Source organism: Stigmatopora nigra, chromosome 6, assembly GCF_051989575.1.
Source record: "Stigmatopora nigra isolate UIUO_SnigA chromosome 6, RoL_Snig_1.1, whole genome shotgun sequence".
Classification (NCBI taxonomy): Eukaryota; Metazoa; Chordata; class Actinopteri; order Syngnathiformes; family Syngnathidae; genus Stigmatopora; species Stigmatopora nigra.
In genome coordinates, this window is record NC_135513.1 from 5,826,325 (window position 1) to 5,850,849 (window position 24,525).

A 24,525-nucleotide genomic window follows, 5' to 3' on the forward strand; every position below is an offset into this window, starting at 1 on the left:
TGGTGGAAACAAAAAATATATACTACCTATATTTTTTTCATTTCAAATTGATTCCCAAAAAACGTACCACAACAACAGCCGTGAAAAATACTGTCCTTTTCAATACCAGTGGACAAGGATTTAAATTATTTCAGATAGGAACATAAAGATAATGTTCTGGCATTGTGTGAGGGAGAAACAGTAAGTCTCTCATTTATGTACTTCTTTCTTACTCTTTGCAATGCACTAATGTCACCATCTTGGCCCAATTGTTCAGCTAAATAATCATTTATTTATTCCTTAATTTCTGTGCCGTATAATAACACAAATTGGAATGATATAATTGTTTCTTTATTGCTATATTTTTACTCTTCGTTCTCCTTATTTTATTGTCATTTTGTTACCAAAACCAATCAAAAATACTATATATACACTTGGATTTTAAAGTGCTTTTATTACCTCATGGTATGTCGCCAAATGCTGTGGAACAGCCTTTATTTCTCATGTTGATTACTAAGATAGCATGATTTTAAGGATACTTGGAGTCTTTGCAGTTAACCAAGCCACCATACACTCACTCACTTGCTTTGTCTTCTGTATTTGCACAATGTTCAGCCCGATGTGTGCTCCAGCCATCCTGGACCTTGCACGACTTCGCTTCACACAGGCATTACACCCAGACAATTCTTCAAAAGAGAATTTAGCCTTGGTCAGGCGGGTTTAATCTGGCCATGTGCAGTGGAACCTCAATACGTTACAGCCTGGGCCAGATATGACAAAGAACAAAGAGTAGGCAGATTAGCGGGCACGAGGAAGAGGTCGGTGTCTGACAGGCCATCTCTTGGCAGCTCCTCCCAGATCTCTCCTATCCTTCTAATGAATACTGAGGTGGACATTATTCTCCCGATGTCTTTATGACTTTCTCTTGCCGAGCTGTTTCTACTTCCCTTCTTGTCAAATGAGCATGTGGGGGAAAAAAGGAGAGGAAGACTTTGTGTCTTATCTTTTCATTAGCCCATAGATTTCTGGGTCACTCGTAGCCTTGTTCTCACTGTCTCACATGCTGTAATTACCTCACATGAGTCACACCATATAATTAGGATGGGCCCACACACGTACTCACACACACTTAAAATGTTGGTTTTAGAATGTGGCACAATTCTAATGAGATTATGTCGGATAAGGTTCCCAGCGTCTATTGATCATCAAGTACACATCTTCAAATGAAGTATTCAATAGTTTTTTTTCTTCTTTTTTTAATGAAATCCCTTTTAATCTTGGTAACTCTGAATAATGGCTTTCAAATCCAGCATATGTCTTTGACTGTCCTTTTTTAAAGCGAGGTCCATATATACAATCATGGATGAGTTTAGTATGAAAGAAACTAATAACCTAAATATCTTGATTTGATTTTTTTTACTGACTCAACTGTCAATGGAGATAAAGTATATGTTCTTTATCTCTTTTATTCCAATGCTCATGCGGTATGTATACTGTAAATTCTGGGAAAGGGGCCCTTGAAAGCTCCAATACAGAGACACACACAGTCAACTCTAATGGATTAGGGTGGGGATTATGGAAACTTCCTATAGCTGCAAATCAGGCCAAGACAGATCACTGTCATTTTTCATAAACGTAGTGGACGAATAATAAGAATGTACAGTAAGTCAGGATAGCTTTGGATTTCTACTTGTTATATGCATTATGATTACTGACACAAACACTTGACGACTTAGTTACGTCTATGCGCACGTGTTGCTTGTATTTAGGACCCCATACTACAAATGCTGGTGGAAAAACACCGAGGGCCAATTGCTCTGAACTTGACTTTTGTAGTGTAATCTAAAAAAAAGGTAGTTTTGAAAGACATTTAAGAGAAAATTATGTCAACGTTTAATTACATCTCTGCTGAAATAGGAGTTCTTGTTTTATATCTTTTGCCCTTTCTGTGATTTGTTGTTTTCTACATAGACTCGCGTTATTCACAATGTGCCGCTTTGAATCAGGCTGTCATTTTGTAGCATATGAGATCCTTTGTGAGCTCTTGGCCAGCGTCGTGCATTCTCAACGCTTTGATATGGTGTTTAATAATCCAGCCACATTGCACACAGTCATATCCTGCTCATCCATGATGGAACACTAGTCATTCGCTGACTGAGTTCCTCAGTCTGTGGTGAGCAGCGCTTCGGCTTGGCTGCGTCTCGCACGGTTCGGGCCACCAGACATCTGTCATCAGCACGCAACTCACTGGAGGTCTTCTGCTCCCCATGAGGTTGTCTTTTCTACCACTGTCAAATACAATCATCCTCTTCATGTCCTCATTTATTTATTTTTTCTTTCAATTCGCTTTCCATGTTTCTTCCTGGAACCATCAAGTCCAGGCAGATGTCTACCCCTCTTCTTTTAGCGTGTTGTAATATATAGCTAGCAATTTGCCAATCATGCCCAGAAAGACACCCGCCCACACGGATACACGCACAGCAGGCACACAGGCTACAAGAGTTGCAGTGGTGTATAATAACACATAATTGCTATTGTGGGTTGGCAAGGAACCAATCAAAGTGACAGCCTCTTTGCGGGGGTCTTGTGTCATTTTGTCAAAATTCAGTTTTAAAGAAAATACCAATCAAAGTCAACCTTTTTTTTACAATTTACATCCTTATCATGGGTGAATGTAACTGCTCGATTGCACTCTAAGCATTCTAGTGGAGTATTGCATCTTACAGGGTGACAAAATGCAGCCATGCACTTCTTCACTAATATGGTCGCTGCTCAGCTTGTCACTCGTCACCCTTTTGGAGGGAGTCAGCAGCCCTGGTTAATGGGCTGTCCACTTGCCAAGGAACCTGATGACTCCAATTGCTCCAAACTCCCAACAGTTATTCTTTCAGGAAGCATAGGAAGCAGGGTTCACACAAAGCGCTAGCTACAAAGGCTGAGTTTAATAGAACTTTAGGGAGAAAAAAAGGGTATTGTATCCATAAGGTCAAACGAAATAATCATTTTCCACATGCTGGTGCTAGTCGTTTGATTTTGGAAAGCATTTTTGCCTGTGACAAATCATCTAGGAAATGTTTTGAATTAACATCAATCAGCATTTTCATCTAGAAATATAAAGCGCTTGCTTTGACAGAAAGGAACGGCTGTTCAAGGGGAAAGAAAACTGCTGCCAGTATTTGCTTGGTGTCTCATATTGCTTTTTCTGCATTCTGCCTCGGGTTTCTGACCAAAGTCATGCTCTATCGAATGTGTATAGAAATATGAAAGTACGTTGTTGTGAATTATTTTCACAAAAACATGCATTTCCAGTTTTAACAAACTAGGAGTGGAAGCAATACTACACTACACTGAGCACTGCAAACAAACGTAAACTATTGCGGATAATTTGGTAGCATATCAATTTCAAGATATTTTGCACAAACAGTATATCATGAAATGAAACTGCCATTTTTCCGGCCCTTTTGATCCACAGAAAAAAAGTATGTCAAGCTCACTTTGTTTAACTAGCATTCTGTTTGAATTACTTTGCTTTTTTCCCCTCTATGTATTAAGACTTGCGCTGTATACTGCAATGCGGATGGTTGTATGTAGAGAAAAACTAATAGTTAGGGAAATTATGCACTTGAATTGTTTCCAAAATGGTTCTAATGGGGGCTTAGCAACCATCATTGTTGAGTAGTTCTCCCATCTGTGTTCACTGTATTTTTGTTGCATATGGATGATGGCCATTTTTATACTCTTACTTGCTTTGACATCATTATTTGCACTATTTTGTCATTCAGATTTTGTCACATTACTTGGCATGTTTCAGTAAACCGCATTCACAGTCATATTTTCCCCTTTCTTACTCTCGTTCATTTCCATTCCCATCCAACACATACTTCCCTGTATTTGCTCTTGCTTGTATGCTTTACTTATACTCCAAGCATGATCTTTTCTCAATTGCTAATAGGTGCGACCATGAAAATGCACCATCAGCATTCATACTTCATCTTTCAGCTCAATATGCCCAAATGCAATTTTCTCCATGTGAAATGAGCAGGCTGGATGTTCATCATTTTTCAGTCCCTTCTTAGTTTTTAATAAAAGATTCGTCATGCTTGCTAGGCTACTTTCTCTTCCGCAATGTCATATTCTCATTTTCAGTATTTTGTCAAATACACACAGGTACACAAAAATGCATACTGCAGGGTCATACCTTGCTGCCGTGTGCGGCTCTGACACAGGAGATTCATCTATTTTACATGATTAAAACTTTGCAGTGTTGCTTTATATTCTGAAATTGTTATACCATCATACAGCCTAGCCTACTGTGACTTTTATCGTTTGCAAAATAAAATCAGACACTAATGAAGATTGCACTGTTTGGATTTGATGAAATAAGACTTTCACCAGAGAACTGATCAATTTGTAATTCAAAATATCACAATTAGTTCTCCTCAAGTGAGTTTGAGAGCAATTTTGTGAGTATAGCATTAATCTGTTTACAACAGCAGTCCAAATTGAAGCCTTTTAACTGCACAAAAGACAAAGACTGAAAACTATTTGTGCTGGAAAATGGACACAAAATGATTCTGTCATTTTGTTGTTTATCTCATTGGTTTTGAGACTAAGTCGTGACCCACTTTAACAGAATTGAAATATAATAATTGCTGTCATTTCCTGACTTAAAGGCAACAACCAAAGTCCCACTTTGAACTCTTTGTGTTAAAGTCCAGAGTTACTTTTTGGTGGATTTTTTAATTAATTTTTTTTACAAAGAAATAAGATGCATGGTTTTTGGTTTAAATATCCTGTAATATGAGGTAACCAAAGTTCTGCCTGTTTATAAAGGAAATGGCTAATCAAAATGGGCAGAATCAGGTGGCAACCAGTTCCTGCCTCCGGCCTATTGTTAGCTGAAATGGGCTGAATGTGGACAGCTGCTTCTTATTGTCCATTCTGTCTTATATATTAACAGTTGCTGTTTACTTTTCAAATTTGGTGGCTGGCCCTATGAAGTAAAAAAAAAATGGCACTGCTGCTTTCAGGCCATCATTTTAAAAAGCTGGGGATGAAAATGAATATTGCATGAACAAAAACAGATATCGAGATTGATCTAATCTCGGTTATATAATTGCGTGTTTATCATTGAGAGGGAATTTATCATTCATTCGTTCATACAATTTCAATGCTGCTCATCCTCTCGAAGATTTGCGAGGTGCTGGAGCCTATTCCAGCTAATTAGGGACAATAGGCCGCATAAACCCTTAATTGGTTGCCAGGCAATAGCGGGGCAAAATGTGATGGATAACGCACTAATGCCTTCAAACATTTTGAAGCGTTTTAATCAACCTACCATGCATGTATTTGGTTATGTGGGAAAGAACCAGAGTACCAGCAGAAAACCCACATAGGAAGAGAAGGAGTTTGAAGCCTTGACCTCAGAATTGTTGTGTATGTGCAAACTGTTTTTTGACATAATTATTACTCGTTCAATGTGTTTTAAGTGAGTTGCTGTGTCCCTCTGAATAGTAAGGACTACTCTGTTGCTATGATTGTAACATTAATTTTAATGGAATGGCTTTGATGGGCAGGCTGTTTTACACCCTTTAAATAGGTCAAGTTGAACTTTCAAGGTGACCCATTTTGTTCTTTTTAAGAAAAAAAAGTGTCTATTTTGAAATGTACTATACATTTGATCCAGATTTTTTGCTCAATTCTTTCATTTTCATCTAGCTGGCCTAAAACATTATAATGTTGCTAACAAATAAGGCTTTAGTAGGGTTTCCCTGTCACCCTTTTAACCCACGAGTGAGCAGACTATTTGTAGATTGTGCAAAACAATCACACAATTTATTTCACTAGGCAGTGTAATAGTTGAGTGTAATATGCCACTCTCGATGTGTTTAATGCAGTCACAAGCAATATCTTTGATCGTAACATGACACATCAATTTCAAGACTACTGTGCAGTAGTGTGTAAGACGAAGGCTTTGACAGACGTTGATCAAGTGTGCTCGCTTATTAGGATGACTAGAAATGTCAGGAAGATCCCGAGTTCATGCATGACTACAAGCACTGACAACTGATAAATGAGGTGGTTGATGGTATGTGTGATGTGCCTTGAAGGAGTGCATACACACTACTTAGTGTATATGTGTATTTGAGGTTGTGTTAACCGTAGTACAAGCAAAAATGTAATCCAACTGTGTATAAATATTCATCAGGAATCTCCATTGTGTAATAGAGATGCATAGATTTGTTTACACAATCCAGAGGAGAGAATTGACACAGGAAATATTTAGCAGGAGTCTCTCCGCTGTGTGCACGGCTTGCATTGGGGGTCTCAGTCACAAAGATCCATCAAATATAACCCACCATCTTGCTTCATCCAGTGAAGTCATCTTGATAGCAAGCCCCTTATCTGTAATGTGCCGAGTTATCTTGTGAATGCAGCCATGTGTGTATGCGGATGTGTGATTGATTTCCAACCCAGTTTGATTGCACTATTGTCTTGTGTATACTTACTCATACTACAAGTGCTTGCACTTATTGTTTATTTTGATGCATTTCTGGGTCACTTCCAGCGTGTTCTGCAAGACAGTCATTCTAAAGTTTTTGAAAAATCCATTTTTTTGGAACAACAAAGTTAAGTAGTAGACCCAAAAAATGATGTGCACTGAGTTAGAGGATTTGATCAGGTGCCCATCATAATGCAGGCATTCTTCGAGCTAATTTCTTTTAATGGCACAAAGCTGCCCATTTAGACTTTGCCAGAAAAGCATTAAAAAATGGGACATTGAAAGGTAGAAAAAGTTTTATCCTCTGAGAATACATTTATTTCTTTTGAAATTATTTGTATGAAACCCTAACCATTAATGGGTATAATCTTTTTCAGTGTGTGAGGGCTTCCGAGCCTGCATGTGTATTTGTGTGTGTGGTCCAGCTCTATATTGTGTTATCTTGTATCCACTGAGCTGAAGAGTTTCTGCAACAAAAGCACGTTTATGCTCCTCCATCTCATTTACATCGCTCTAATGGGAATCTGCTGCACCACTGATTATATTTGGTGTTCAAGGTCAGCACACACAGATTAGTCAGTGTGTTTATGCATGCATGTGTGTCTCTTTGGATGTCGTCTTTTGCACTAACATTTTGTTTAAAATTACATCTACCAATTAACACTTATAGAACAGTCCTGTTAATGTTAAGTCGTTCACAAGGGTCTTTGCTGGAGTTGGTGGTTTAAGTTTAGCTCACCCCAACTGTTGTTAGTTATCCCTAATGCCTCAAAAATGGTGTGCTGCCATTCCGTGTAACATTCATTTAATAAAATTACCCACTAAACTCCGCTGCCAGAGTAACATTTCTTTGAAATGAGTTCTTTGGTAATCCACTCAAATATTGTCCACAGTTGATTGATGCATCAAATTTCAACACGCGTTTCTTGTTTGAGTAATCAACACAGACGCACAGAGCAAAGTCATGACATCAAATTACAACTTGGCTTATGAATGTTCGGAGTTTTGATTGGGGTGAACTTAGCTTTAGTGTTTTTTTTTTTCAACATGGCCATAACATCAACAATTCCAGTGAATTGCGAGGTCAAATCGTTGACTATATGAGCAGGTCAATTCCAGAAATAACAGCAGAGAGTAGTTGTTGCAAAACAGAGCCCAAGGTTCAGAGAACAGCTGTACTGTTGAGGAAACTAAGAATGGTCATTCAGGTCAGTCCTGCAATCAAAAGAACAAACTGAATTATTTGTCCCTCAAAGATTGGCAAAATGCATTGAGCTCTACTAAGAGGAAACTGAGCTTTAATCAACATGCATTCATTCATTCATTTACAACAGCACTCGTTCTTTTTAGGGCTTGTGGGGTGATGGAGCCTATTCCAACTGACCTTAGGAAAATAGCTACACAGTAGACACCATTCTTACCTATAATCACACCACCACCTGGTGGGAACTCGATCCCACGTTGCCTGGACCAAAGTCCGATGAAAGAACCACTAAACCATTGGGTGGCACTTTTATTAACATAATGTTTTATGTTGCGACAAATAAGGATTTCTGCTTTCCTTTGAAATAAAAGAGAAATTTTGAAAAGGAATGCTTAAAATTACAAGCAAGAGAAAGAGACCTTCGACATAAATAGAACAAGAAAGAGAGATGGTTTTAACGGACACAAGTGAACATTGTTGAGGTTTCATTTATTGGTATTGATTGATATTTTTTGAGAAACCAGTTTACAGTAAGCCTGGAGATCAATTGAAAATAGGTTTTCAGAAGACCATTTTGAACCAGTGAGAAAGGAAGGCTGGTGAATATATCCTGTGGCTTCCTGCAGAATAGACTCTCACCACTTTTTAAAAACCCACTGTGCAAAAATATGTGCATTTACGTTCCCCTACTTCATGTCACCAAACAATCGATACGGCATCTGCCTTTACTGAGTCGTGTTCAAGCCAGGCAGGAAATTATTGGAGCGAAAGAAAGCATGATTGAGCGCGAGTCAGAGAGAGAGAGAGAAACAGAGAGAGTGAAAGAGAACCGGGAGGAGGAGAGAGAGCGTCAGATAGGAAGGGAGGGTAAAGACGCTCGGGCAAGACCGTTTGGCCAGAGTGGCTGCAGCCACGGTGGATGTTAACACAAAGCAAGCATCGGACGGAGAGATTGAGTCTTCTAACGTTGACTTTTTCATTGACACATCCTGACAGACAGGCAGCTGATATGGTGAGTCTGTTTTTGTGTGGAGGTGGTTGTGTGTGTGTACGTTTAGAAATGTTTAGCATCAACTTCTCTACCAGAACCACAACGCAAACCATTCATACACCCGGTATAGAACTCTGCTTCTTGACAGCACCGCTTTCCTCTTCAGGTTGTTTTGAAACAATCGGGATGCCCATGACTGATGGCTCTCCTTTGGGATTTCTCTTTTAATCACATAAGCTCGCTCTAGCTCCATCAGTCGTTTGCTTTGGATGAGAGAATGTGTTAGGAGATGGAGACCTTTACATCAACAGTACTGTACATGCATTTGTGGTCTCATGTTATTTTTCACCCATGTTCAATTCACTGTCTGTCACTCTGCATGTCCTGTATTACAAGGCAGCAATAAATTAACTTTTATTATCACCTTGCTAATGAAGACTTAATAAGGCTTGCTTTTCTCCTGCTTGCTACTCACACTCTGCCGAGGGGGCTTTTCCGAGAGCCCCTAGCTCTGTATAGATTGCAAGGGAATGTAGGAAATTGAAGGAGAATGTGAATGGATGTGTCCAAAAATACTATATGGACTATATGGATCATGCAGTGGCTTACTGGGGAGGATTTTCCGCCACCAACCTCTTTCCAATCAAATTAGAACAGCATAATTCCAGTTGATGAGGCACATCTTATCTGATTTTATGATTTCATCTCACTTATCAGGTGTAGTTGTGGCAATGCGTGATATTTCCATTTGTATTTTTTTACATTACATTTATTCTCTTACCATCTAAGTAGAACTGTAATTTTCCTTTACTGGTTTGCATCCTAGTGTGTGTGCATTCAATGGTCATCAGCAGTCTCACTCTTACATTATAGCGGCATTATAGACCTCACTCGCCGGCAATCAGTCATGCAAGTACTTTTATAGCAATTAGACTCAAGTATGTGAGGCAGATGTGTGTGGGAGCATACTATATTCCACAGTGCATATAATTTGTACACGAGTATACTCTTAGTGATGTATGTGTATACAGCATGGGAACATGTTGAAAGCATTGGGTTTATGTTCTAGCAAATCCTGACTAAATGGCCTTTTGGACCTGCTTAAAAAAAAACTACTGCTACTACCAGCAGATCAACTTTTTCCATTTCATCCAGCCCTTTCCATCATCCTCCCCTACAGCAGGCATTTTCATGTCCTCACTCACTTTATCCCATCGGTTCTTAACCTGGGTTCGATCCAACCTTCGGAGTTCAGTGAGCCTCTGCCGTGGAGGTCAAGACACATCGACTCATCATGTCTGTACACAATAACATGCCTCGCTTGGCCCTCACTGGCTGTAGATGATCATGTGATATTGCTTGTCCAATCAGTGTCGCAAGTAATTTATGTCTTGAATCTGAAAAAAATATATATATATATATATATATACATTTTACACTAAAGTAGGGTTCTGTCAATGCGCATATGAAACTATGGTTTGATAGCTCCAACAAGGTTAAGAACCACTGCTTCATCCATTTACCTTCTCCTTGATCGACCTCTTATATTTACTTAATTATAATTATATTTCTTTATTTATTTTATAGATTAAATAATTCTAAATCTCTGGACAATGACTCTTATGAGGAAAACAGCATATTTAAATTTGCCTTGGCAATCCTGTAATAACTCGAGGTTTATAAAAAAGCTTTTGCTAAACCCAAATAGGGTAATGCTGAGCTTTAATGTTGGTAGAACAGCCAAGAAACCCCTTGGATTCACATGTGCAGTGTACAAGAGATGTATTGCACACTTTAAAAACAATATTATCCAACATTTTAAGTGTGAATTGAATGTGTGTTTACCATCATGTAAACCTATAAGTAGAACCTTGATGCAAAAGCCCAAATCAAGGTAATACTATTAAAACATTTTTAACAACTGTCATCCAAAGAGCTCTTAAATTAGGAACTAGTGATAGCTTGTTAAAGTGTTAAACTCCCTGATAGTGACACTCGGGTCAAGAGGTGCTCTGTCATATGCCCGTCTATGACGGGTCCCTCCTTCACTCCAGCTGATGTTTCTCTGTGGTTACTGCCACCCCTCACTACTGCCTGTGTGTAGATGTGCAAGCATGCACGTGCCAGCCATTGCAGCTGTTCCTTCTCTCAGAGAGATTAAGTTTCCCAACTTCTGATGGATGCCAGTGTTTGCAAAGCCAGCTGTGTGTGTGTGTGTGTGTGTGTGTGTGTGTGTGTGTGTGTGTGTGTGTGTGTGTGTGTGTGTGTGTGTGTGTGTGTGTGTGTGTGTGTGTGTGTGTGTGTGTGTGTGTGTGTGTGTGTGTGTGTGTGTGGAGGGGCAGGGGGAGGGTGGGAGGTGGTGTGGTGTAATGAGGTATGCATGTCAGCACATTCCAACATATTTGTGTTCAGGGACTCATGGCATTCGCCTGCACATGTATGCATATATGTCAAAAGCATGTCTTTGCATCAAGGACCGGGTCAGGTTAGGAGAGGTGACAGTGAGGTCACTCATCTTATGAGTCGGTCTGGTAATTATAGTGACGGTCACTTTAATTCTCACAAACCAGACCAACGCAGTCTAAACCAGAGAACACACAACTGGGCCAACAGACTGCTGCCTGAAACAAACAAAGACGCCAGCCAAGAAAGGAGATCATAATTTTGAACCAGAATGAAACTCAATGATCTATTGCACAAAATTCTTATGCTGAATATTATGCATTTGATATTGTACTGTATGTTTATTCAGTTTACCAACACATTTTAATTGTGTTGTAGTGCATTGATTAGGAAACGGTGGTCTTTAAATTGAGGTGAGAGTGACCCAGTCGTTGAAAATCTAGTTGCCCATTGCTGTAGTTCCAATTCCCTCTTTCTTTCTTTTTGTGAAATATTTTTATTGGCCTTCATTGTATTCTCTCGCTCCCACTTGGCAATCTTTTTCATTGTCCCTTACATTGAGAGGCTAGCATTGCCCCTCGAGCAAAGAATGCATCCCAAAGAAGGACGATAGCCAGTCAAGTAGAGTGAGAGAACAAGCTAGAGGGGGGCAGGATATTTGAACCGTGCGTTGATCATTTTGGAAAATGTGAAGTTACTTGCCAAGTAATAAAATAACATCTGTAACAAAAAGGCAGCCAAATCGACATCGCTGTGTAATTGGGAGATTACAATTTCAGCATCCCGGCAGTCTTGTACTAATCATTTCAGACTTTATTTAGCTTTCAATCAAGTTCTGCTCACACCCAGTTTTTTCTCCTTTGAGAAATCTATCGCTTTAAATACCTTAAGACACCGTTGAGCTTGCAGCAAAGGTGGGGTTAGGAGTGCCAATTTTAGTGCTTTCATTTGATACTGCCAGGGAAGTAAAGAAGGTAGAAGTATTTTAATATATTTATTGGTTTAATTTCATTGTAAACATTTGTTTTTGGTAATAGACATAGGAGTTTGTCTCTTTGTTTGATATATGGTCATTAAAAAATAAAAATTAAAGTAAATAATTGAGTTAATTGAATTAACTTACCTGTGCAAATGCAAGTCTTAATTAGAGTAAATATTTATATTTAAATACCCTCAAGGCTATGAATATAAAATGGCCAGACAAAAAAATTTAAAGTATGGCAGCTTGTTTTCTTTCATCACATGGCAGTATATTGTTACGCTGCGAAAACAAAATTGCCTCTACCTCGGCTAGCTGCATTAATTGCATCACTGATATTTCTTAACATTGTGGTTATTCTCCAAGGCTCTATGGAGCTGAAGAAAATTTCAAGTGGTGAAAGAACAATATAGACTAACAAGTACTTTTTGGGACAGCCTGGTGCCAAAGGCCAAAATAAGAAAGAGGATTAAATCAGAAAGACATGGATGGCTGCCAAGTCAAGTGAACTGCATTAAATATTCTGTCTCCTCAAACATTGCAGTGAATGCTGTATGGCAGTCTTATCTGTGAATCTATAGGCTAAAGTACGCTGTGTCAGCAATTTTACAGACATCATATATGCCGGACCCTAAGGGAAAAGGATGATTAAAGATTAAATTAATATAATTCAGTATCAGAGCCTGTTCTCACTAGTTTTAGGACCATTTTTCTGAATGCAAATGTACATATTTTAAGAAGTTTAATATGTTAATTCATGTCAACAGCTTAATCATTTTATTTGGAACATTTGTCAGTTTTTTAGCCCAGTATTTACTTGTAAAAGTCAATATTCTTCCGACCATCACTTCAGGGTATGTCTGAGCACATGTATTTCATCAGAGAAGTGCTTCGGTAATTCCTGTTTTAATACTGCTTAAGTTTGAGTATGTTGTACGACTAATTTCCTCGTATAGTCGTAGTCTAACTGCCTTATGTTTGCATCTTTATCTCGAGAAGCCATACTTTAAAAAGTGTCCAGTGAATGTCGTCAAGGGGGAACTAGAAGTGATGTGGAAGTTCTGCAGCTGTGCCACCACTAAGATCCCCCCTCCAGAGCAGATTAAAGCATACAGTGGCAAGGATTGGTACGGAGAAGAGAAATAAGACAGAGCGAAGGGAAAATAAGACTTTGTGGTCTGGCGCCAGTTTGCTATGTAAAACCATGATGCGTGCTGGAAGGATTGAGGTTGGAGCGGTGCAGCATGGATGAGCAGGAGACAGTAGAGTGATAATAATTAAGGACTAGGACAAACGTTTTGCGTGGACTCAAAAGGCATGCCGAGTTGGGAAAGTGTTAATCCTCGCAGAAAAGCACAGCGTGTTTGGCACAGATTATGTGTGCAAGAGTGAGTTTGAGCTGTCGGAAAATGAAATTGTTGTGGCTGTGCTTGCTTCGCTGTGATTGGACCAGCCAGTGAGAGAATCCCCCCATTAAAGAAATAAAAAAAGAAAACAACACAGAATTTCTCTTCCTATCTTTTCTGTCTGATCTTCATTTCATTTCCATTCTTATTCTGGAAAAGAACCAGTGATGCAGAGCAGGCACATTGAGCAAATGTAGTAGTAATAAATATGGAAATGGGATGGCAGCAGTTCTTTGCTTGGGAACAGTCAGCTAGAGCAAAACACAGTTGAAAATGTCCTGTGGCCAAAGAAGCCTTGAGCTGCCACGACGTTTACAAAACTCAACAGCAAGCCAGGATGTCTTTGAGAACACATTTGGCACAATTATAAACTGCAATATTTACAGGCTTTTCCAGAAAAAGAGTGTCCCTTCATAATATTAGTAAAAATGCAGGTACATAAGGAAAACAACATTAAAATAGAGTGTTAGACCAGAAGAATATTTTATCATACCTGAGCTGAATTGCAATAGCTGATTTTGTATATTCAGATTTTCCATCTGAAAGGCTTTTGCAAAGGGTTAGTAGAATATTATCATTACACACGGAGAAAAATGAGGCAAATTCTGCGTATGCAAATGATTTGGAAATGGAAGACATTTATCATGTTTTCTTTTTCCAGAATAGTACTATTAGTGAGATGGGGTGGGGGTGCTTAGTTTTTCGAGCTCATCCAAGTTTAAAACAAAAAGTGCATTAAAAAGAGATCATTTACAAGGGGCACAGGGACCAAAAGTCAGGTGGATTTTTTCTCTCTGACGTTTAGGAAATGTAATGTGATTCAGTGGTGAAAAGGGCATTATAAATATGGAAATCCCCACTACTTTTAAGGTCATTTAATCTTATAAATGAGTGAACACACAGTTTAGCAATTTGAGATCTTTGTTAATATGACAAAATCCTTAAACATCGCTCAACATAGTCCCACCCGGAAAATGTGTATAGCATTTACATATTATTTTACAAGCTGTTTCTTTGGAGAAAATGACCACAAAAAAAAAATCCAAAAGAAGGACGGACATGATGAACAGATGAAGGGGAGTCTGAGAAGCGGTCCTCCCATCTTTGCTTGCTGTCTGGTAAATCGATGGTATCGCTGCGCCTCCTGTGCTCCTAGCTGCTCGACTTCCTATCAAGGAGCAGCACAGCTGGATCTTGGCAACCTGCAGACTATTTGTCTGCCAAATCTTCCTTTAGGCTATATCTCAAAATAATCTTCTTTAATACTAAGTCTAACTTTGTTTTTCCACTACCTCCACTTAGGCGGTAACAGTGAATTATATGTTTAGAATTTTCCACATCAGATTTTAAAGTGACCACCTGGGAATAGCCCTATACAAAAAATGGATGATAAACTTCATAGAGAAAAGGATAAAGGACCCAAATGTATCATCTTCGAACATCCAGCGTGGTACAATTCCTGTGTCAGTTGTTGAATGTTTAGTTGTTTTCAATTGTTCGACCTCCCTGAAGGGGTGAAAACTTACATTGAAGAATTGAAATGTTTTTCCTATTCATCCTGATTTACAAAATCATACCAGACCCAGAAAACCTTAATTCTCTCTGACAAAAAAAATTATAGATGCATAAGCTTTTCAATAAGAAGTAAACAAGAAAAATTCATCATGCAATCATTCCATGCAACAGTCTCAAGCACAAAGTCAGTTAAGCATCTGTTTCAGCTCCCTCCAACCCTGGTGAGATAGATGGATAGATGGTTATGAAAGACTGTTGTCTTATATCAGGCATCAAATGTAAAGCAGAACTGACATTTTTATGGCTGTTTCATGGATGGCCACTTTAGGCTAGAGCCAGAAATTTTCCAGTCCATTATATGATCTCAAAGTGTCCTCAGCTAAAGTCTTTACCTCTGCTGTAGCAAAACTTGAGTCCTTGCAAAGTCCTTCTCCTGTACAAACTCCCCATTCACAACTACTGTGACAAAGTGGGCACCCAAAGGCCTCAAACTGGCGCCACCAATTCCCATCCTTCCCGTCTAATTAATCTCCACGTTCAGGATTAGCTGTCAGTGTTGGAAATGCGAAATTATTGACTTTGATTGTTTCTTTTATTTGTTTTTCACCAATGGCTTTTGGAAAAGAATGATGAGATTCGACATTCCTTTTGTACCTCACTTCATCCCCCATCCTGTTTTCATTCGCTTGCTTCGCCCTCTCTTTGGGGGACTGAAAGTTCGGTGGCGCAAATCCCATTTCCTCTTATTCGTGTTCAGGAATTATGGGCTGCCCCTTCATTCTCCTCCCGAGTCGCGGAAGCACCTAGGATTAAATGTGTGTGTGGGGGTGTTTCTGCGTGAGTGTGTGTGTCTTCTTTTGCTCTCATCATTCATCATGCGTCTGTATTGTGTGAGGGCTTTCTCTGTGTAACAATCATTGTAAAGACAGACCTGAGATGAGGTTTAAAGGTTTACAGAATGCTAAGTATTTTTTGTGCCATGTGGAAACGCCTGTGTGTGTTTGTGTGTGTGTGCGCGCCTGTGTGTGTAGCCCAGTGTAGAACTATAATCTCTTTACAAGACCCAAACATTTAAAATTGCTATACATGCTCTGACATCACAAGCGAGAATGCCACAGGCTTGAATTTAAACTTGACCTAGAATGTCCGACAGGATTATTGGAACTTTGTGTTTAGTGAGGGTTCGGCCAGGGTAAATGTGCGTAATAGGAAAATAAATATATTCTTTAGATATTCCCTACCTGTGAAAATTGCCAACAATAACACTTTGATGAAGCTACATAAAATACAAAAGCTTTCAGAATGAATGTACGAATATGCATATTATTTACACTCGCATCAACAAGCACCATTTCAACCAATACTCAAGTTTATTTAAAAGTTACAAAAAGCCCAGGTTAAATTGGTCTGTTAATGCACCGCCACACTAGCATAACAGAATTTGGCATACTATACTGTTGCAAAGCATTTGCTGGCACCCATTACACATGCTTATAGTACCCAGAGATTACTGGATTTGTCTCAATAATCAGTTACCATGGAGTCACAGCACATTTTGTCCCACAATGGGTAATTTGGTAACATGATTTAAAAATTATAATGTACTCTAAACAAGCAATCAGAGAGTTGACCGTGAAAGAAAAAATGGCACCATAGAAACCAATACAATCTAGACATTACTATCTTGGCCAAGCAGTAGGGTTCTAGGACTATACGTCAATCGGGAACAATATGTCAATCAGATTTCAAAGGAGTAGTCAAATTGATTAAAATGCAAAACATTGATCAATAGTCCTTTTTTTCTGAATGGATTTTTTTTCGTTTAAATGTTTATAATGCTACTCCAGTGAAAATGTCAAAATGACTTTGCATTTTAAATGCAACGGCTTGTGTTAAAGTGTTCATATTTCAAATTGATCGTAGTCCCTTTAAGCAAATTAAGCCTTACTATATCATCATAGTTGTTGATAACAATCAATTTTGTAGCACAGTGGTCTTCATTTTTAATGGTGTATTTCCCTTATTAGTGCCTTAATATTTGTCTAACATTTATTTATTCATTTTCTGTCTTTTGGGGTGCTGAACCCTATCCCACTTATGGGCATCAGGTGGGGGATACGCTGATTTGGAATTGAAATTACAGGAAATCAAGACATAAAAAACAAAATCTATTGCCATATGATACCATATTGGTGTTTGCCTCTGTTCTTTCAGCACTCCCTAATGTATCCCAAACCCAACGACTCAGCAACCACTCCATTCATGGACAGCCCTCAGACACAGGAAGTGCCTCAGCAGGTCTCCTCATATTAAATTTGAACCGTCATTGAATACACCCTGGCCCCCACTCTTCCGTATAGGAATGGCATCACTTTTCCGTACGCAGCCTCTGAATGTCTCCACTAAAGCGACGAGACACCTAACAAACTGCCGGCTTCACCCCGTGCTTCCCATAAGGAGCTCCTTTAATACATTATTGAAAATAACAAGGTTGTCTCCTAGAGTTACAGACTCTGTCTTAGCTTGGACTTCAATAAAGTCGGAATATGTAGCTTTATAGGGGTAATGTTTGTATCTTGGAATTGGTGTAATGTGTCATGAAGAACTTACCTATGTCTACATCTTCTCCATTATTGTTTTGCTCAAAATGGTAGAAGCCCAACTAAAGTTTGGCTTTTAAGAGGGTTGTTTACAAGAAATGAGGGTTTATTAAACTGCTTTTCATCATCATCAAATACGTAACTTCATGATATAAATATAATTGGCCTTCAGCTGTTGCTTCACAGCTTTACTGCAGGTTCACAATGAATTTAGTTTCATTTATTGCTGATTATATCCCCCCCTGTTTTGGCATCTGTTGTGAGGTTTTTATTTTTTATTTTTGGTGTGTGTGTGTGTGTGTGTGTGTGTGGGGTGTACTGACATAATGAGCTAGTGTCAACGCCAAGTTAAGGGCACTAAAACGTAGGATTATAACTTAATCTGACATTTCTTGGCTTATATGATGATTCACTGATTACAAACCAGTCTGCCACGCAAGCAGAATATGTGTGTGTGATGACAAAAGATGCAATGTACGGTAATGTGTGTTGGGTGGGTGCTTGTGTGTGTGTGTATTGGTGGTGAGGATTTATTTGCAAGCAAGCTTAACGTATGCTGCCTGCTCGACTACATGAAAGAGAACAATCATCCGAATGAGAATTGCAAAGCCGCATATTTCAAACTGTCAACCACTGTATTGAACCCCCTCGCTCCCCCATCTCTCTCTCACACACACACACGTACACCCCATCACTGGCATACGCTTAGGCATGCCATGGCAGTTTGTGATAAGCTCGCTCACTCCAGACGGACAGCAGAAGCTACCACATAAGCAGTGCAGGTTCGCTCAACAAATGTGCGTGCACGATCTGGAGTATGCTGATATGTTTGCTGTTGTTTTGTCTTGTGCCGTCGCTCAGTGCAAGCAGTCCAGTGGAGCTAATACACTCTTTCGCCTCTTCTGTTCTGTGCTGGGTGGCAGCCAGTAAAATGGTGGAGCTCATTGTGGCTGACATTGATTTGCTCCAGCAGGTCTCTTGGATAGAGCATGCATGGATTTGTATGATTTAGTGACTGTTCTCTTGTTTAAATCCTTGTATAACCATGACATTTTTCTCTAAACTACAAAATGCAGTCTAAAAGTTTTGGTATTTCAGTTGTAAATACAGTCAAATCTCATTACTATGCCACCCGTTGGGCCTGAACAAAAGTGGCAGAGTAGTTAGAGTGGCATAGTAATGAGGGTTTTTAAAAATGGTTTTATTGTATTAAAAGAAAAGGCTTTATTTTCTCATGCTATCCATCAGCTCAGTCCAAAGCTCTCAAAAATTGTCGCTGTCGCATCTTCTTTCGGCGGATCTTGAGCATCTCATTGTCTAACTGAAGTGCGGGATGTGCATCAGCTCGGCCTGTTTCATCGCCTTCACCTTGATGAGATCGCCGCTGAAAGGCAGACTCTGTCCTCTTGCTTACTTCAGCCACATGAACACCCCCTCATCGAGCTTTGGGTCTTGAAGCCTTCATGTGCTTTTATGGAACTGCAGCTTTGATTGATTTGATTGGTTCTCTTAACTTCGACACGCCATTTCTTGCTTATTTCCCTGGCTATCTTGGACTGATTCGACTCCTTCTTCGAAGAATCGATTATCTCCTTCTCCTGCATTGTAAAGTCAGTTGTCTTGCGTTTCTGAGTTGACATTGTGGGCTAAATTTGAAAAATAAATGAATTTGAAAGGACAACGCACACAAAATAGTGACATAGTAGTGAGATTAGGGGTGGCGTAGTACATTTATTTTGTATTGAATTTTGTCGGGAATAGTAATGAGGTGGCATAGTAACAAGATTTAACTGCAACATACTTTTTGGCTAAACCATGAATCAGTATTGCGAATGAAATAACCTTCTTTCATGTGAAATGAAAAATGTTTTTGTAAAGAAAAGTGAAAAGTAAGGTTATCATTGAAAATAGGTACTCCATTTCCCTCCCACATTCCAAAAAAACATGCATTGGCTGGTTGGACACTCAAAATTGCCCCTTCACTCATATTTCAGTTTGTCTGTATCAAAGACAAAAAATTCCCAAGTGATGGCTCATAAGTTCAAGGATATTGAATTTTCTGCAGTTGAAGAAAGAAAATACTCGTTAAATGATTTCATATGATGTGAAATGTCTTGTGCATTTTAATGGAAATTTCAGGCATTATAAACCTTCAAATAACTGCACACACTAAGTAGCAGTCCACACAGCACATTCAGCAATATGTTCAAGCATGTATTTTGTCTACCTTGTGGGAACAACAAAAATGAGTTTTTGACCTTCTATGCTTATTCTTGCTACATGCTACATCCTCCTCCACAAGACTGAAGGAGCCCATCTTTACATTTAGAATGAACATCATCTGTAAAATGATAAAACATGGTCAACACCTCCCAGAATAGTGCAATCTTTCTCAGGAACAAAACACCTCTTCTTTTCCCAGAGTTTAGCGCCGACCTTTTGAAAAGAAACAAAAGAAAAGCTACCATTGAGTTATAAATAATGCAGGGACACAGATTGGGGTCAAATGCTTGGGATTCCACTACACATTCCCCAGCATGAGTACACGCACGCATAATATATGCTTTTTTATTTTCCATATCAGTTATGTCTTCCCAAGTGGCCAATCAGGGAGATGATAAAGCGGACGCTAAGCTCTATTGAATACAATTTCATGGGCAAACACTCCTTTTTTTCCAGTAGGAGTTTCCTGCTTCCATATCCCTCACTGACCAAGCATTTGGAGTGTTTTTGGATAGAATTGTGGTCTTCTGGGGCATTTATTGTGAGCTCAACACTAGATTCACTAGTTTCCCCTGACTTTTTTTGTGTTTTCTACAAGGACGAGTCAACCATCTTTCCCCTAAAATGCTCAGATCCATCTTCACGCTTTAACCTCGTGCCGGCATTATGATAGATTAGTTCTATTGGCGTGATGTATTGGCCTATCAGCTTTTGAAAAAGTGACAGAATGCAACATTAGGTACTTTCATGATATATGTATCCTGTTAGTTTCTTTTATACTAAAGTTTTCTATGAAACCAGAAATTATATTCCCTTTTTTTTACTTTTGATAACGTTTCAGTGACCTAAAAGGTTGTGGGGGAATTATAATTAAAATTTTAAATCCACAATTTCAAAAATAAAACACTTAATATATTTGATCTTTTGCTTTATCAAGTCAGAAATAGGGATGGTACTTAGCATGCCATAGCTATATATGTGCCTATGTGACTAATAGTCGAGTGAGTGGAGGCATATACTGTATATGACCTAAGGCGTATATTTTTGAGAGCCATTTTTCTCATTTTACTTGGGGAAAACAATTTACTCCCTGGATTTTTTTTCTGTTTTTATGTCCTACATTTGTTGAAAAATATATTACAGTGAAATAAATATGATGGACATGAAAACAACACCTCATTCATATTGGTCAGTGAAATAGTATGGTTGCTTTAGAGTTAATAAAATAAAACTATATAAAAAAAATTCATAGGGGGAAAAAAATCATTATCATATTAAAATCACATAACACCAAAAGATAAATCACTTTGCCTCCATAGCATCTTATTATTTATTCTACATTATGCTAAAAAATATGTCAAAGTTGCAGTGTGGTAGCTACGAATTTTTTGGGTAGCAAGTGGATCATCATTTTTCTAATCCTGAGACTGATCTAGTTGATGCAGTGGTGACGTCTCCAATTTTTAATATATATAATCTATCTGCAGCATATTTATCTGCTTTACTTTGCCAGTCTACTAATCTTGTGCATGTAATAGATCAAAATTATGGATAGTCATGCTATAAGAGGCTTTGAATTTTTATACCAGTGCCTTTTATGTATTTAAGGCAGCAATACTATGAACTCCTGATACCGATTTCTAACACGCTTGCATTTCTGTCCATCTTGCACAAAAAAAAAGAATACAAGTGCTTTAACATCATGGAATGTTGTATACAAGCGTTTTATTTTTTGTTTCACCTAAAAGAAATGTGCATTGATGCTTTAACAAGGTGTAAAGCAGAAAAATTGTGCCTGAGTATAGTAATTTTTAATTCAATCTGTGCTTTTTCCCTGACCTCAGTCTTTATAAATCCCCTACAACACCATAACATCATGATTGATGACGTAATTACTAAGATCAGTGGCACATGAAAACGAGAGCTTGCATTGATAGACAGACACTCATCCTCATCCATCATCCTCCCGTATGGATGCCAAATTCTCTTCATATCAGAAATAAACCAAGTTGCTATAAACATGCAAAAAGTTCAACTTCTGGCAACACATTGGTGGGGGTGTGTGAGTGAGAGCAAGATCCCTGTAGTAGTAGCCGTGCACACAATCTTATCAAATCCCCTTTGTATTCTCTTCACAGCCGTGGACTTGCCACTGGAAGACACGCGCTGCATTGCTGTCAAAAACTATTGTAAAATATAGAGTCGTGCAGGACTGTTGTCCTCTGAGGACGACAGATCAAATTCACACACATATACAGCGATAGTGTAGATGCCTGACAAAAGGCACAGATGCACGAATGCCCTACGACGACATGCACGGTTGGCATCACCAATCATGCATTAATCTGTCCCCTTCGTTTGCCTGGAGGGACGTTCTTTCATCTTGGAGTTTTCTGACACACAGATGATGATAAGGGACACATTTTCATTAGCCTTTCTTTATGACTGCATGTTTTTTTCCAATTTTGAAAAGGTTTCAAAATAAGGAATCCCCTTAGAGTACATCAAATTTTGAAGTGACTCGGACTGCAGCGTTATGAATTTTGCAGGACCACAAATATAGGGAGGGCGGCCCGGCGTATGAGTGGTTGGCAGGTCGGTCTCACAGTGGGGGATCTGGGTTCAAATCCAGGTCGGTCCACCTGTGTGGAGTTTGCATGTTTTCTCCGGGTATTCCGGTTTCATCCCACTTTCCAAAGACATGCATGATAGGACATTCTAAATTGCCTTTAGTTTTGAGTGTGAGCGTGAGCGGTTGTTTGTCTCCTTGTGCCCTGCGATTGGCTGGCCACAAATTCAGTGTGTCCCCCACCTCTGGCCTGAAGTTAGCTGGGATAGGCTCCAGCACCCTCCGTGACCTTAGTGAGGACAAATCGGTTCAGAAAATGAGATGAGGGAGAGAGATGAGACAAATACAGGAGCAATACCATAAAGGCTCACATAAATTTGAGATAGTTAAGAACATTCCTGTCAACATGAGATTTTTTTTTTACAAAAGAATCACTAGCACATGTCTCAGACACAGACATCAGTGATTCTGTAACCACTAATGCATTTACAAAAGACCCATCAAAATGGTTTCCTTAATGGCATCACCAATGCCCTCAGTACCATCAAGTCGAGGAAAGGTGGAGATTCTGACACTCTGCTACAGTGTCTGATTTGATTGGCCCCGACAACCAAAGATCATTTGGGAGCCAAGTAACCAAGGCCACTCCTTTCACAACATTCAGAGTGGTAAGTCAACAGGACTGGTCAAAGTCGGTATACTTGCATCTATTTTTAATGGCCAGTGTACTTAGTCGCTCTTCCTGAGGCGCTCTCCCCACGGCCTCATCTCTAAGAAGAATAGTCAAGCGCTCTTTGTGGAAAAAGCCCCCATTACATATTTATTGTCCATAGTCTTAATTATTGAGCTTGAAGGGATGTGGGTTCCCACTCACTCTTCATTTCTATCCCACTGTCCTTAAAAGCTATGCCACTCCATAGCCATATACAGGGAAGCAGCAGTGGAAAATGTGATGTTTAGCAAGCGCTCAACTCTAGAGGCTTGTGTTATGGAAGGTTTTACACAGAGCTCAAACATTCCAGCCAAAACCAGAAGAATTTGCCTATGCGACAAGGCCTAAATGTTGCTTCCTTCTGGCTTCATCTCTGACAGCGTATTACTACTTTGACATTTGGAAAGCCAATCTTATGAATTGCTGTTGATATATAGTATATACATATGTCCATGTAATCACTCCATTTATTGCTCTTTGTGAATCTCCTTTTCATTTCCCTGCATGTTATTTTGAATTTTGCTTGCGTACTCTCACTGTGGCACAGCGCAAAATCAATGGTAGAGAAAAGGTTATGTAACCTCATCCTTCTCTTTCAGTCGTTATAATATGTCATCGGAGAAGATTGATCAAGAAGTGTATTTTTGGCCTCAATTGTCCATCGTCTTTGCCTTGACCTTCATGGGGAGGGATGGGTGTTAACATTGTGGTGGTTAGTTCTCATTATTTTTCTATGGACTTGACACTTTCACTGCTCTATGCCAACATGTTTTGAATGTGTCTTGTTTTTCATCTAGATGTATAAACATTCCTCCGGTTATTCTGAGCTTGCATCAAAGAAGCTGCGTCGCATTTGCCTTGCACCACATGAAACGCCTTTAAAGTGGGCATGGAGCGAGTGTGGCTCCGTTTTTTGACACAGTCAGTCTTCATGGAGTCTGCTCTGACAATAGAGGCATTCTCCTAACTTGTGGTGTACCCTGGAATTCAATGAATGCATGAAGGCATGGCGGGGATCCCTCGTTTCACTCTTGTTAAGGCGCCTTGAATGTGGATAATGTAATTTGTGGTGTTTTCAAGGAATGAGCGAAAGCAGACAAGTGAGTCAGTTTCTGTACAAAGGTATAGACTAGCTGGCTTATGAAGGACGCATCCTGTGGATAAAAGTTTCCGTTATTGAAGGGCTAGCCCGCTTCTGGGCCCCAGCAAATCTATATTTTATTTGGCGCGGGAGCCGCTCAAGGCCTGTAAATTATTACTGCTGTATTCTACCTGCTTGTGGAGGTCAGCCAGCCATCTTGATCACCAGGTGTGTGTGCGCGAGCATGGGTTTACGCACCACAGTTGTGGACGTGCCGCTGGGCCAAAGAGTTGGGCCAGAACAGTGGCATTGTCACCGTACCGCATGCTCATCCATCCATACTGTAGCTCCATCCGACCCT

General features: G+C 39.4%; 1 protein-coding gene across 10 annotated transcripts in view; it reads left to right on the forward strand.

The window, feature by feature from the left end:
- Window positions 1-24,525, forward strand: part of LOC144198740 (receptor-type tyrosine-protein phosphatase delta-like) — a 123,719-nt gene that overhangs the window by 37,636 nt on the left and 61,558 nt on the right. Inside the window, exon 1 of one of the 10 annotated variants that reach the window (XM_077719918.1) lies at window positions 8,524-8,697. The exons of the other annotated variants lie outside the window; for them this stretch is intronic. The gene's annotated coding sequence lies outside the window, so the exon portion shown is untranslated. Of the gene's footprint in view, window positions 1-8,523; window positions 8,698-24,525 lie in introns of those variants that run through there. 10 annotated transcript variants of the gene reach the window in all.